The sequence below is a fragment of the Limulus polyphemus genome, unplaced genomic scaffold (assembly GCF_000517525.1).
Source record: "Limulus polyphemus unplaced genomic scaffold, Limulus_polyphemus-2.1.2 Scaffold1245, whole genome shotgun sequence".
In the NCBI taxonomy this organism is placed as follows: Eukaryota; Metazoa; Arthropoda; class Merostomata; order Xiphosura; family Limulidae; genus Limulus; species Limulus polyphemus.
This window is the reverse complement of record NW_013666855.1, coordinates 261,907-276,761: the sequence shown is the minus strand read 5'-3', so window position 1 is coordinate 276,761 and position 14,855 is coordinate 261,907. Positions and strand designations below refer to the sequence as shown.

The 14,855-nt window shown below is 33.0% G+C and overlaps 1 protein-coding gene across 6 annotated transcripts in view; it reads left to right on the top strand.

The window, feature by feature from the left end:
• The window catches only part of LOC106462772, a 57,444-nt gene that overhangs the window by 14,224 nt on the left and 28,365 nt on the right, over positions 1 to 14,855 (top strand). For 3 of the 6 annotated variants that reach the window (XM_013922724.2, XM_022390111.1, XM_022390108.1), the window contains exon 2: positions 14,371 to 14,454. The gene's annotated coding sequence lies outside the window, so the exon portion shown is untranslated. Of the gene's footprint in view, positions 1 to 2,858; positions 2,961 to 12,449; positions 12,920 to 12,963; positions 13,104 to 14,370; positions 14,455 to 14,855 lie in introns of those variants that run through there. The other 3 variants (XM_022390110.1, XM_022390107.1, XM_022390109.1) reach the window with 3 other exon arrangements.

The window sequence follows — 14,855 nt, the reverse complement described above, 5'->3', positions numbered from 1 at the left end:
TACGCCATGAATTCATTTCATGAATGATCTTAATTTTGATTGGCTCACAAAAGAATTTACCGACGTTTGACTGCCTCGACTGCATTTTTTTTTCTGCCTTATTGTTGGTTAAGCTCGATTTTGCAAAATTTATTTATTTCAATTAGCTATGGAATGTGAAGTTAGGGTATAGTATAAGGTGGGAGTGGTAGTACTTGTCCCGTCGCTTTTGACGGGCTATACACTAGTATATATAATTTATAATAATAATTATATTTGTTGGACGTTTATGATATCCAATCTTAGTTTATTGGTATCAATTTTCGAAAACTGGGTATCCAAATTGATACACAAGCAAGCTTTAGAAGATGCCATGCTTTCTTCTTTTATTGAGTGGTATGTTGGTAACTTACTTTTCACTGTTTGTCAGCAAATATTCAAATAAAGAGACACTTTTCAATTTGAGCAAAGGACGCGACACCTCTCTATGACTTTGATGGTTAGGAAGATGATTGTGTTCTTTTGGACAATCTCAATTATTTTCATACTAGTATTGGTAATGCTGGTAAGTACCTGTTTTATCTTAAATGCTTGTAAACTACTTAACACGTGCTCTGTTTAAAACATTTCGTTTTCAAAGGTGGTGTTATAAGCAACCTTTTTTTTTTGGCGAGTACTTATAAAAAAAATCAGTGATTTTAAATTAAGAATTGTTTCATTACAGCTAGTAAATAAAAAGTATTTCCCATTTTACTAAAATCAGCAAAATAACAATAATCTATGAACCTTGATACAAACAGAACATGAACACTAAATCAATTGAAAAGGAAGCAGCCCAAAGATTTAAATGAATGTACAAATATCAATTGTTTTCTCATTACGGTGTTCAATGTAGCTTTGGGCCTAAGAGACAGGAGTTCAAAAAATAATGTTGTATGCTAAGAGGCTGCATATATGTCGAAAGTAAAATAGTGTTAAATGTTATCTATACAGTTGATTGTTAACTGTCGAGCTGCAATTAGATATTTTTAGGACAGGCAACAGTCTTCATTTGTACTCAAGTATCATTACAAAAAGCAACAACGTTAAGGTTTTTAGTGTAAAAGTATATATATATACATATATTTTCAAATTCGGTATCATGGGCATCCAGGGGAGGGGGCAAGATGGGTACTTGCCCTCCTTGAAAATGAGAAACATAATTCTTTCTTTATTCATTCAGCACATGTATATGAATTTTTTATTCAATTCACGATTTCAAACTACTTTGCCCCTCCCAGGAATAATTTCTGCGGACGCCCATGGTCAGTATTATAGTAACTGTTCATATTACAAGTTGTCACCAGGAGATACGGAGTTGTTACATTGCACTTGTTAAAACTACTGATCTACTTAACATGCTTTCAATTCACGTAGATAACCTTGACCTTTTAATTTTAAAGGCGTAGTGTAATTCAGGCATGTGAAAAATAGCCGTAGCTCAAAGTTAAGGAACTTCTCTCTACTGTACGTTTGTCATGCCAGCAGACTAATGACCAAACGTACAGCGCTAATTCTAAGAACTTATATGTGAAAGTAAAGAAAATTTGTTATAGTATATGAATCACATTATATCTGCCATATCAAGTGCTGACGTGGCCTTTTGTCTAATACCAGGGCTCATCAGGCCAGCTAAGTTACGAGACACGTAAAGTAGCCTAGGCGCTATTATATCACCAACTTTCCTAAATAACGATTGTTATGGTGTGAACTATATTAAATAAGTGAATTGTAATTATTATCAATTATATCTAAGGCATTTACAAATCAGATTTTTAGGATAAGGATTAATAACAAAATAATAAAATATTGTTTATTTATTTCTAACAGCGATGATTTATTTTTGATTGTTATTATTATTTTATTTGAATTAACTTTACTGTCATTCAAAATAATTGGCAAAACAGCAAGCTTCAAGCCTACGCCACTGACGTAGACAACATCAACGTATAGAGGGAGGGCAAGTATTATGTAAAGAATTAGGGGTGAATTATTCAAATTGGCAACAAAACTCTTATGTTCTTAAATGACGAAGACATTTATGAATTTCATTCACATCTTTAAATGGTAAAGATTAGAGCGTAGATAGACCTGCACAAAAGTGTAAAGAGGGGCGGGATAGTTGACTTACACCAAGCAATTTTATTTTGTCAGAATGATCTCATAACGAGACTAAGTGTTTAAGGTAAAGTATATATATGGTACTGTATGCTTCTGTTTTTACAAATTGTGAAAGTTTAAATAAGTTGTTGTTGTTCTTATAAATTGTACAGTTTTATTTAAATTCTCTTGCATGGAGACTTTACCGAGCATAATTCTTTTATTTTTTTATTTTGCTTACCTAAAACTTGCCCTTATATACACAATATCGCGATGATAGTTAAAGCTGCTGTAGATTTAACTTTGAGATAAATTATCGGTGATAACGGATTTTTTTTTCTCAAAGATTATGGTCTTTTCAAAAGTTGTTTCTTATCACTTTATAGTAAAGAACATTGAATATTTAATCGACTCGGCTACGATAGCAGTGTTTTGAGAACTGCTCCACTTACCAAGTAATACAGTTATTTTTGTCCATTCTATTAAATGTTTAATCTAATTCAATAACATCCGCCGTTACTTACGGCGCTGTTTTCACCGCGTGAGAAAGATGGCGTTCAAAGACTGATAGTGTATCCCTTTGTTACACATTTAATATACTGACGCTTAGGTAAAACGAGAAGTTATCTGTAAATTTTAGATATTAGAGTAATATGTAAGCTATACTGTTATATGTTGTTGGGTGAATTGATGCGTTTTAAAAGTTAGACAGTAACATGTTCTTGCAGTGTTGCTAAGTTAACTTGTAGTACGTAATAAAAAAGAAGCCTATAAAGCATTTTGGATTGACAAAATAACTTGTTCAGACCGTGCCGATTCTGTCAGACAGGCGACAAAAAACGGTAATTTTCTTTTGCACTGTAAGGTTAGGTAGTAAAATAGAACTTTATTATCATCGATTAAGATAGTCATTAAATATCTTCCTGTTTTTAGTATAAAATTCGTGTCCAATGTTTCTTATGTTTACATCGATCATCTATGTTGCCAATGGCAACGTAGATAATAGACGTAAACACAAGAGTCACAGGCCTTGTGTATTATTGTACAGGGAATTATGGAAACCAGAGTGTTATTATTCGCTAACACTAGCATGGTCGAAAACGATTCATGAAAATATTATTAATTTGTGTTGGTAAGTTTGTTGTCAACTAAATATTTAATAGGTTTATTCATAATTTATAACAACGATAGTAGATGAGCGTATTTCACTAGACGACTTGCTGGAATAGAGAAATGTTGATGGATATCGAAAGATGTTGAACAAGTGACGAAAACGAATTTCTGGAATGTATATGTTCCGGAGGTGTAGTAAAATAATCTGTCTTCAGCTGGATATGTTGTTTACCAAAAAAAAAGGTCGAAAGGTCATTACATACATAACACTGTTGCAATGGCCATTAAAAGCATAATTTCTTTCTGTCCCTGAGATTAAGTAATACTTTATCCACTTTAAACTAATGAGCGAATACTACTATAACTACAGAGATAAAGTTAGTACTAGTTCCTTGATTTAAATTGAGAGTACTTGTGAAGGGAAGCGCGAATATACAGTGATGAAATAAATTATCTTAAAACCCACGGTTTCCTCTTTGAATAGAATAACAAAGAACGAAAGTGACCCATGGTTCTTCTTATGCCTAACAGAGTCACAACAGTTCGAGTGTATTCCCGGTTTGTTTCAGCCTGCAAGCAACTTAGTTTTTCATTCAAGTACATTGTAGTAACAGAAGATCAGATATATAATATGCAATAAATGTATGAAAGAATGTTATTAGAATAATTAAATTGATAGTGGTAAGAGTAAAATTGTAATAACTTAAGTTAAAGCTTGAGAAACAATCTGGGATATCACTTTCACGCGTTTTGTCTATAAGCGAAAATATTTTATTAACCTTAAAGCTTTAATATTATTTTCATTCTAGCACCACTTTCAGGACACTTACGTGCTACAGTTCACTGGTTTGGAATAAAGCAGTTGTTTGAGAGAATTGACAACAGAAGTTGTCACACATGTCTGTGTTTTGTCAGGATATATTAAATATATAATTACGTGACATTTTGTTGTAACTACTTTTTAGTTAAAGTAGTTTAATGTATTTCTATATATTTTTTTATTTTAAATATAGTTGTTTCTTCGTCGGAATTGCATTTAGAAAAACGTTTCATATAGATCCAACTTTTCATCTTAACTATGTCGCTAGGTGGGTCTGGTGTCGCCAATGTTATTGTGCTAGACTGTGAGTCCCAGCATTCGTGATTCGTGTCCCGTTACCACAAAATACGCGCTCCATATTTTGGGGTCCACCGCTGAGACAGCGGTAAGTCTGCGGATTTACAACGCTAAAATCAAGGGTTCGATTCCCCTCGATGGACACAGCAGATAGCCCGATATGGCTTTGTTATAAGAAAAACACAAACCCGTATCTTGGGGCATGGGTTTGTTATCAGAGTGACAGTTAAATCCCACTATTTGATTAGACTAGCTCAAGAGTTGGCGGGAGGTGCTCTCTTGTCTATCAGTTCAAAATTGGGGGAGGCTTGCACAGATATATTTTGTTTAGCTTTGCACGAATATCCGAAACAAACAAATAAATGTCGTTAGGTGGCAGCGGAATAATACTGGCTAAACGTAAAATATGTTTGGTATTTGAGATGTGTTTAATAAATTAGGATCTAACTGTAATAAGAAAATATGACACTTTTGAAAGTATTTGCCAGATCATTTAGGCTCTTTCCACTTTCCGTTCCAAAAAAGAGCAGCTTAAGACCGTTCAAGTTATTCCATACTCCATCATATATATTTTGCAGACTGTGCATTTTTTATGGTTACTTTAAATCATCTCAATGTTATGCTGCTTATTCAGTTGAAACTATAGGACTTATGTAATTAATTAAAATACTGTAGATCTTAGGATGTTTGAAAAAGATTAAATAATCACGGATATGCGCATAAATACTGTACATATCCTTTTCATCTTATATTTTCATCATTTTTAATTTTTGTTTATTCTGTAACTGGTTAATGAGAATGGGAACTAAAACACTTCAGGTCCAAAGATGTTTTCAATATTTTGCTCCAGTGGTTTGATTAAAACCATAGACCATACTTTAAATATAGAGCGCAGCTTATTCTGGCTGAGTTTATTTAGCTCATTCTCTTTTCTGTCTCTCTTTCTGGAGTATTTTAGTTATTTATCCACTGCTTTACACAGCCCAAAATGTGGATATTTTGGTAGCAAAAATACATAACAACGATTTTTTGTAAAGCTGTTAAGCATCTGAATCTAGCCAACTTTACCCGAGTCAGCTATAACATAAAACATTGTTAAATTACCATTTGTAAGGGCTGGAGCACAGTAGACAACGTGGAGCATTGTTCTTTTTTCTTTTTGATGCCCAGACTTTTTTACGAAGTGAATATTTGTTTGTTGTTAAGCGCAAAGCCACACACACTGCGTTTTCTGTGCTGCGCCCGCCATAGGAATCAAACTTTGAATTTTGGCGTTATGAGCCTTCAAGCTACACGTTGAGCAACCGGAGGGGCAAACAGGAAATAAAATTATTACTATACAATTCATAATGATTATCTATCAATTTATCTATTTAACTGTAAATGTATTTGTGCCACGTTTTTCAGTATAAGAACCTCAAAATAAACAGAATATTTATATATATTTTTGAATACATATGAGTCACTTATTTTCTTATCCTTACCAGCTTTTAGAATTGTTTAATGTACACCCATGTCTACAGGTTTCTGATTCCGAAGTTCAGATTTTTATTGTACCTAACGTCCAATTCCAAAGAAGCGACAAAAAACAAAACACTTTCTATGGTAAAGACAACATTTCTTCCACGTGTGAGCTTACCTAGATAAAATACAGGTGCAAGTTTGAACGCTATCTAATTAGTTTTGGTTTTTAGTTCAGCCCGTGAGATTTATATTTGTATATGCAAGCATTAACTGTAGAGTTTTGAGAAAGATCAAGTTGTGTAGTTGGACGTGTGCGTGTATTTTTATTTATTAACAGTTGCTACAACAAAGTCGCTATCAGTGTCGTGAAGTAAACGAGTAGTCGGCATGTACTGATAGAAGTTTGATGGCCCTATCCACGTTTTAAGGTTGGTTGTAAGGTAACAATCTAAAACTCTTGACTGTTACGGCGTGGAAGATAAACCTACGACCCAGTAAACGAGGGTTACTGGATGTGGTGCAAGAGCCAGGTTCGGGAACTCGTCAACCACAACGTGTATATGCCATTAATGATTAAGTGTTTGAATAGCACGAGGCGTGGCGTTCATGTGTGTCTTCCGTGTTGAACACTTGTTTAACTCTTAAGAATGAATAGAATAAGGGTTTCTCCAGTATGTCACAACAGTGCATGTTAAACTTTAAACACAATATACATTTTTTTAGATTAAATTGTTGCCAAGCTTCCAGCAACAAGTTCTTATTGGCTCTCAAAACAAGCCGTCTATTCACCAACCAACTTTCAACACTAATGTTTTCAAGACACACAGCCTACAGAAGCATAACAAAAGCAGAAAACTTACTGATTTCACGAAATTTTACAGAAAAACGTTTTAGCGGGGTTTTAGGCGTTTTCCTTTTAACGTATTTGTTCCATTTACACGTAAATTTAACTGCAGTGACTCAAAAGGTCTCCACTACGTTAACACAAAATAAACTTTACCCACTCTTCTTTAGTCTAATACTCTAGCTGAATACAGCGTCCGCCAACCGCCCTGCTATAATACATATCTAAGTACTGCCTCTGTGAATGGTCAAAGGCAACTTGGCATGGGCGATACTGTTATTGAGTTAATTAATGCTGTGATTATATTACATGTAAGTGTTTTTAACGAAATTCACTATTCAACCACAAACACATCCCTATTGAAAATAATCCGTAATAAACATAACCCGCGACTCCATAACTTTAAGGGAATAAAAAAAGCCCAAATCTGAGGGACATATGCAGACTTGATAATCATGTTTCTGTTTAATATGCTCCGATCAATTGAAATTCTACTGCTGAAGAGTCTTTGTTCAAGGTATCTTGAATTTTAACTTACTGTATTTGTGCTCCCCCCCCCCCTGGTGACTCAGCGACAAGTCTGAGGGCTTATACTGCTAAAATTCGGGTTTCGATATTTGCAGTGTATAGACCACAGTTAGCTTATTGTGTAGCTTTGTGCTTAACAAGAACCAAACGAACAAATTACTTTATTTGTACAACAAGAAGTTTTCAAAGGGAGGGTGCAAAGCTCAGGGTTCGAAACAGTACGTTGTACACGCGTCATTGCACTTGTGACATTTATGCTCGTTTATCTCTATGCACTCTTGTTTTACATGAGAACAGTGTCTCTCAAACTGTGGTACTCGTATTCCCAGAGAACCGTTGAAAAACATTAAAAAAAAACAAAAAACTCACACCTCAAAATTGGAGGGGAGTTTCGGTGAGTCAGTTACCAACGTATTCTACTCACCGGTATTTTTAATATAAATCACTTATTAAGTTTGTTTTTTAATTCAAAGGTCTGAGTGTCTATACGCGGCATAAAAAAGGTTGGAAACCACTGCTTTAGAGAGCAAACGAATTCTGTTTTTTGTTGTTGTTCTAGATAATTAATGAGTAAATCTGTTTTTATAGATAATTAAGAAGTGAGTTTGTTCTAGTAGATAATTAATGAGTGAATCTGGTTTTATAGATAATTAAGAAGTGAGTTTGTTCTAGTAGATAATTAATGAGTGAATCTGGTTTTATAGATAATTAAGAAGTGAGTTTGTTCTAGTAGATAATTAATGAGTGAATCTGGTTTTATAGATAATTAAGAAGTGAGTTTGTTCTAGTAGATAATTAATGAGTGAATCTGGTTTAATAGATAATTAAGAAGTGAGTTGTTTTTCTAGATAATTAAGTGAGTGTGTTTGTTTCTCTAGATAATTAAGAAATGAGTTTATTTTCTAGTTTTCATCTGAACAATACATCATTATTTATTCAGTATCGTATATAATAAGAACTTTTACAAAAATTGTAATTTAAAATTTTTCAGCGACATTTTGAACTTCCATTGTTATTTTAGAAGCTTCTAACAAAGTAAAGAAAGCATTTAATTGATATACTGCGCCATTTATCAAACATTTTATACACATAAGACTTTCATGTCCTATGAAAAGCATCCTTTAGTGAATGGCGTCAGAATTCCTAAAGGCTTGTTTGTTTTTAGTAAAGTACAAAGCTACACGTGCTGTTCCCACAACGGGTATCGAAACCTGGTTTTTAGCGGTATAAACATTCAGACTTACCACTGAGCTATTCCCGCAGGTCTTTTGACGGTTCTTAATATTCGTATCAAGCACGAATTAATTCGTAACATTAGCTGGTAGTGGTTTACTACCACTGTCAATTTCAACCTCATGATATTTTAAAGGATGCTGATTTATTGTCACTGTCAATTTCAACTTCGTGACATTAGCTAGAGCAGGTTTACTGTTAGTTTCAACATTGTAACATTAGCTTGTGCAGGTTTACTGTCATTTTCAACTTCGTGACATTAGCAGGAGCAGGTTTACTGTCAGTTTCAACATTGTGGCATTAGCTTGTGCAGGTTTACTACCAGTTTCAATATTGTGACATTAGCTAGTGCTGGTGTGCTGCCAATCTCCGCTTTAAAATTGAACAAGATACCTTGTATATTTACTGTCATTGTGCAAAAAGAGGTAAATAACTTTTCCAAAGACAGTTGTGATTACTGTTTAACAGAACGATAAAACTGGCCATTTCTTATCACAAGATGATGAATTGACCACTCACATCTTCGTAGAGTTCTCGGTTGGATCTCATAATTTCTAATTGAAGGTGATAATTACAATTGTAGGTTAATCTTACTTGAAAAACAACCATGTACATACCAAAAAGTACTTGCTTGGTTTGATGACAGACAGACATTTCTTAACATTCAGAAATGTATAATTTACAAAGAAATGATAATGGTGAAACAATGCCAACAATTGTGGATTTGTGTTATTCAGCACTGCAGTTTGTCCAGTAAGAGCAGTGAAGTGGAAATGCTACAAGATGATTGGTCAGTTTGTTGAAATACCTTTTATATTATTAGCTTTTCAAAGAACCTTAAGTACTTTTGAAGGGTTGGTTTGATCTTACTACACTGGGTGTGAGGTGGTGGCAGAGTAAATGGTTTCTTGTCAAACAGTACCTGCTTGGTGTTGAAATGCGCTACCAAGAATAAAATTTAGAATTTCCCAAGCCAATCCATTGTGTTACATTTTTTTAAATCAACTTTGGAGGAAGGGGGAGTAGCAAATAGGCAGAGAGTTTCTGAAATATATATATATGTCAACATCTATATAGTAGTTCTTAATTGTACTGTATACCTATGAACTCCTCCCACAACTTTAAGGTTGATCCGAAAAATAAATTTTGGCTCTTTACATTGGTCTGTGTAATATAGCGTTTCGTTATTGTTTTGTACAACAGAACAACTCCTGGCCATTGAAAAACAAATAGACCACTAATGTGCAACATATATGACTAGATGAAATGAAGTAAATAATATATATATGCATACATGCTACGAAAAAAAAAAAAACAAAGAGAGAGACCTTACGAATTTCGATTTCTGAGCCCAATTACTTCAAAAGTAAAGGCACAGCATATGGAGAAATGTCAAACCACTGCTTGTTGCCATGGCAACCAGCCAGGTGGCTAAAACGTGGGTGTTTGCGTCATCATTTTCGTGGTGTAGGAGGCTACACTCACTAACAAAACAAACCGCTTATAGTGCTACAAGGAGCTCCCATCATACTTCTAACTATTGTTGTTTTGAGCTGAATACGAACAGGACCTACACGATTTATGTGCCCATTCAACGCACGAGCAAGACATAAGAGCCCTCGAGCAGTCAGATTCGAACTCCGACTCTCTTATGTCATCACTGGGGGGGGGGGGGGCATAATGATACATGCCAGATTTGATGACAATCGGTTCAGCGAATCGCCAGTTATAACCAGACACACATGTGTGTGGTGTTGTCCAAGATCTTTATTTCAAGACCCATTTGATAAATAAATTATCGAATTTTTTATACTCTTAATTATCGAATCCTTCATCCTACTGTATACTGTATTGCTTTCTTGACTAATATATGTGTATAGCAGTTGATAAGAAGTGTATAATTACTATTCCAAATTTGCAATTCTATTTATATGTTAAAATCGGTCTCGATCCAAGCCGTAAGGGCTCAAAATTGGTCTCAGACTCTGATCGAATTGTCAGGTATCGACATACATACTTTGTAATACATGTAAAATACATGCGAAAATATAAAGCTAAAAAATAAAATAAGTGAGAATGTGAGATTGGCGATCGATGAACGATGTTAGTTACATATTCATCCTTCGTTTTATTATTGTTTCATATATTCATATGAGTCGTGTTTATTTCAGATTTAGTTAGTTTTTTGTCTTTTTTATTTTCTTAAAACATTTCTATCAAAAGAAAAATACATAAACACAAAATGTTTACATTTTAACATCGTATACATAAAATAATATATCAAGTTAGATTAACAGTAGGTTTACGAACTTACAACCCCGAAGTCCGGAATTCGATTCATGCGGTGAACAGGACGCAGGTAACCCATTGTATAGCTTTGCAGAAGATCTTCTTCAGGAACGAGTGTTTTTTGTTGTTGTTGTTGTTTTTTTTTTCTATAGCAGAGCCAAATCGGGCTATCTGCTGTGTCCACCGAGGGGAAACGAACCCCTGATTCTAGTGTTGTAAATCCGAAGACTTACCGCTGTCCCACCAGAGGACTCCAGGAACGAGAGCCACTTCTGGTACCGAATTATCGTAATATATGAGGCACAATTCAAATTTATCTTCAGTTTTTCAATGATTTGTCAGGAAAGGCTGTAAAATTTAGTTAAATAGGTCCTATGATTTACGATCGTTCATGCAAAAAAAAACAAGTTAAACCTTTTTTAAAACTTTGATAAGTTTTTAATATTCTGTTGTACAAAATGGTTAGTAGTGTATATTTACATTCCCCTTTCGTTGTTACTCATTGTTTCATACAGCAATTGTAGCGATTTTATAACCGAGTTTTGCAGCTCTCTGCCGCAGGCAAACTGTTTGTCGTCGAGTGAATAATGCGCATGCGCGGTTTTTCTTGGGGAAACATTCTAACTACGCATTCTTATGCAGCAGGTTCTCGATGAGAAAGCGAAACGGTCGTACATACAAAGAAGCAGAATAATAGTATAGATATGTTATTTAAAAGCACGCACGTATACAAACAAACTTTCAGTAATATTAGTGATAATTGAAATGTGTAACTTTAGAGGTAAAACACTTAGTCGTAAGAATACAAGATAAACTGGTTTTAAATTAAAAGTAGAAAGATAATTATGATAGATGGCGCTATTGATTTGTTCACAAAAGATTTGAAATATCACGTAGGTTGTCCCACTTTTTCCAACAACAAAAATATCGGGTTGTTTTATGATTCTACATTACTAAAATGGTGACTAATAATAATATATTTACAGGGTTAGAGAGGTAACTAATGAACAAATCTGGATAGCTAGATTTCGGCTGTCGACAAACTTAATTGTATTGATGCGTTATGAGTAACAAGAAATATTAACTTTGTTTATATTAGATTTTCATTAGGCGACTTCAATCTGTTACTGACGTTGAAAGATTCAAAGGATTCATTCACTTTTTGAGGTGATTGTTGAGGGCGACGAAGACCTGCAGTAATAAATCAAAATAATTTCTAAACTTCTCAATATGGAAAGAAGTTACGACGTTGTGTCTTTCAAAGAGAGTACTATTAATGTTTATTTGATTTTAAACAGTTTATTTACTGTTCTATAAATTGTGAGTAATGTTAATGTCAAACATTCTATGATTTTAGGATGCATTAAACGTTTGGCAACATCTCTCATTTAAAAACAAAAAACTTTACATTTTCTGCAGTAACCTGTCATGTTTTAAATTTTCCCTACTACTTCAGGACATGAATGTCTGTTTTTTTTGCATATTATACACAATAATTTTTGGATTTTGTTTTATGTGATCATACTTCTTATGAACTCGGACAATCTATTTTTATCCGATTTTTTTTTTTTTATTATTATTATTTGAGTGTGTTTTAATTACTGATTCATCTGTTATAAATTTGGGTTAAGTCAATCTGTGTTCTTCATCTATGACAGCAGAGGACGCTGCTGAGTGGAAAAGTCATACAAATGGCGTGTAATTTAAGATTTTCGGTGTTTGCGCTTTGCAGAGTGGTACACGGCAATAAGACTTTCTGTATAGTTAACTGTCATCGTTTTAAATTACTTTAACGAGTAGTTTGTAGAAATAATGAAACAGCTAAATTAGTTGTCCTTTTTTGTTTGATTAGTTATCATAATCAGAAATGAGTAAGCCTGTTCCTGTATGAAGAACTGAACGATATTTCGGAGGCAATGATTTCGTATTGTGAATTCATTGAAATTGAATAACTGTGTAGGCATAGAAAGAACAGATAATTGTTTCAAAGTTTCGCAAGAGTCATTCATAATAATAATGCGAATAGAAGTTAACTTTTATCAATTTGCACTTTAACTCGTTTAACTTTAAGTGTAAATGCAATATTTCACAAACAGGATGTGAAAATCGCAAGTAAAATGTTATTGTGTAACCATCAGTCAAGATGTGTGACCCACGTTTATGATGTTTCCTGGGGCAAAGAACCCGAGAATTATGTTGAACTTAAAGGCTGTGTATGTACACATATTTTAATTTGCCTGTTTTGAACATTGACAGAAGAGAGCTGGATTATGAGTGAAATATGTTAAAAGAATCAAGATTGTTAATGTTATTAGATTAGAGGATACTCATACTCATAAGAACATTGAAGAGTGAGTTTGATCTGAATACTCGTAGTGTGTTATAAGGGAAGCATAGGTAAAGGTTTTATCTTTTTCTTTTTTGAGGCATAGAGCTAACAACAAAACTGCTACAGCAATAGATAACGAAGAATTACGAGTTTTCAGCCAAAGCATATTTTGGACTTATTTCAGAATAAATAATGAAAATATTGTAAAACTCAGAAGAAGCACATTTGAGTGTCAAACTTGTGATATAAAAACAAGAATAATAATAATAATTATATAATTAAGTAATAGTGCTAAATGGTAGAACTAAGTGACAAATTATAGGAAAAACTATCATGTGTAAACATACAGTTTCACAATGAAGTACAAAAGGAAGTTAAACATAAAGTTGATACCGTTTAATAGTAAAAACTTGATTTGCTGTTAAAAGAAAATTTCTTATTCTTACAGTATAAAAGAGTAATATAGTTTTAAGTTAAGTATGATGGATGATTTGTTTTGGTGTTGATGTTTAAACTTATGAGAATAATATTTTTTAAGTATTTATACAAGAAAAATTAATATATGACAAAAATGTGTTGGGAAAGCATTCAGTGCCTAAAGCTAAAATTTAACTCATTATCAGTCCTGTAGGTTAAAGTTAAATAATTTATTTAAGATTAATAAATATGGAGAAAGAAAAGTTCACCAAGATTAAGAATTATTTTAATATTTGTAATTTTTTGTAGACCCTCTTTTAAGGTAGGTATTCTCCTTCATCTGTTTTACAGAAGTTTTGAAGTATGCTTAGTTGTAATGGGTATTATGTAAACATTATTGGGTACAACCTTTCTTGTTTGAACTTTGATTATTCTTTAGTTATGATGAAATGACTTCCTACTTAGTCATATGCTAATTTTCTTTATCAAGAAATTACAAGACTGGTGAAAATATGAATTACTTAAGTGTCTCATGTTGTGTATCATTAAGATGTGAAACCAAAAAATTATTTTTTCATTATTTCAGTTGTGTATGTTCTCACTGGTTTGTTACATTGTATTATTACAATTAAGCAAGAAAATTCCCTATTATGAATATTTCAATTAAATATGTTTATAGTTATAGCTTTTGTATAAGTTCAACCTTTTGTGACAACACAAAGCTTCACAAAGATTAGGATATTAAACTTGATGATTTTATTTTGTCTTTAAGAGATTAGATTTTATGTTCATCTGTTGTTGTTTTTTTGTATGGGAGCTACTGATTTTTTTTTTAAGAGAAGTTTATAAGCAATTATTACATTGTTTATAGAAATCTTATTTTCACTGTTTAAAACAAGTGTTTGTCTTTTGATACAGAGTGGAACAAAGAGCACCATTCTATCCAACACGAAGACAATGCTCTTAAAAGATGCCTGTGACTTTGAATAGAAAAGTGACAAGGTAATTTAAAATTGAAGCTAAACTTAGATAAGGTTCTGCTCTTCCATTTTTAAGCAATTTATATATATTTCTGTTTATATATATCAGTGTTTGCATGATTGTTGCATACGGTGAATGTATGAATAATGAAATAAATGCTCTAGGAAGGATCCAAGAAATAACGGGCAAATCACATTGACTTCTGCTCTTAACTATGTGCTAGAATTTATGTTTCTTTAAGAGGAAGCTGTCAAAAACTGTAATTTAATCAACACTACTGAGCATGGTTTTTAGTAAGTAGTTTTCACTTTTTTTCTTTTTTTAAAACTTCTGTTTTATTGAACAGTTTATTCTTAACATTTAGAAACAGTTTATAAAGTGACACTTGAAAGATTAAGTAGTAGTCATTATTTTTATTTGTG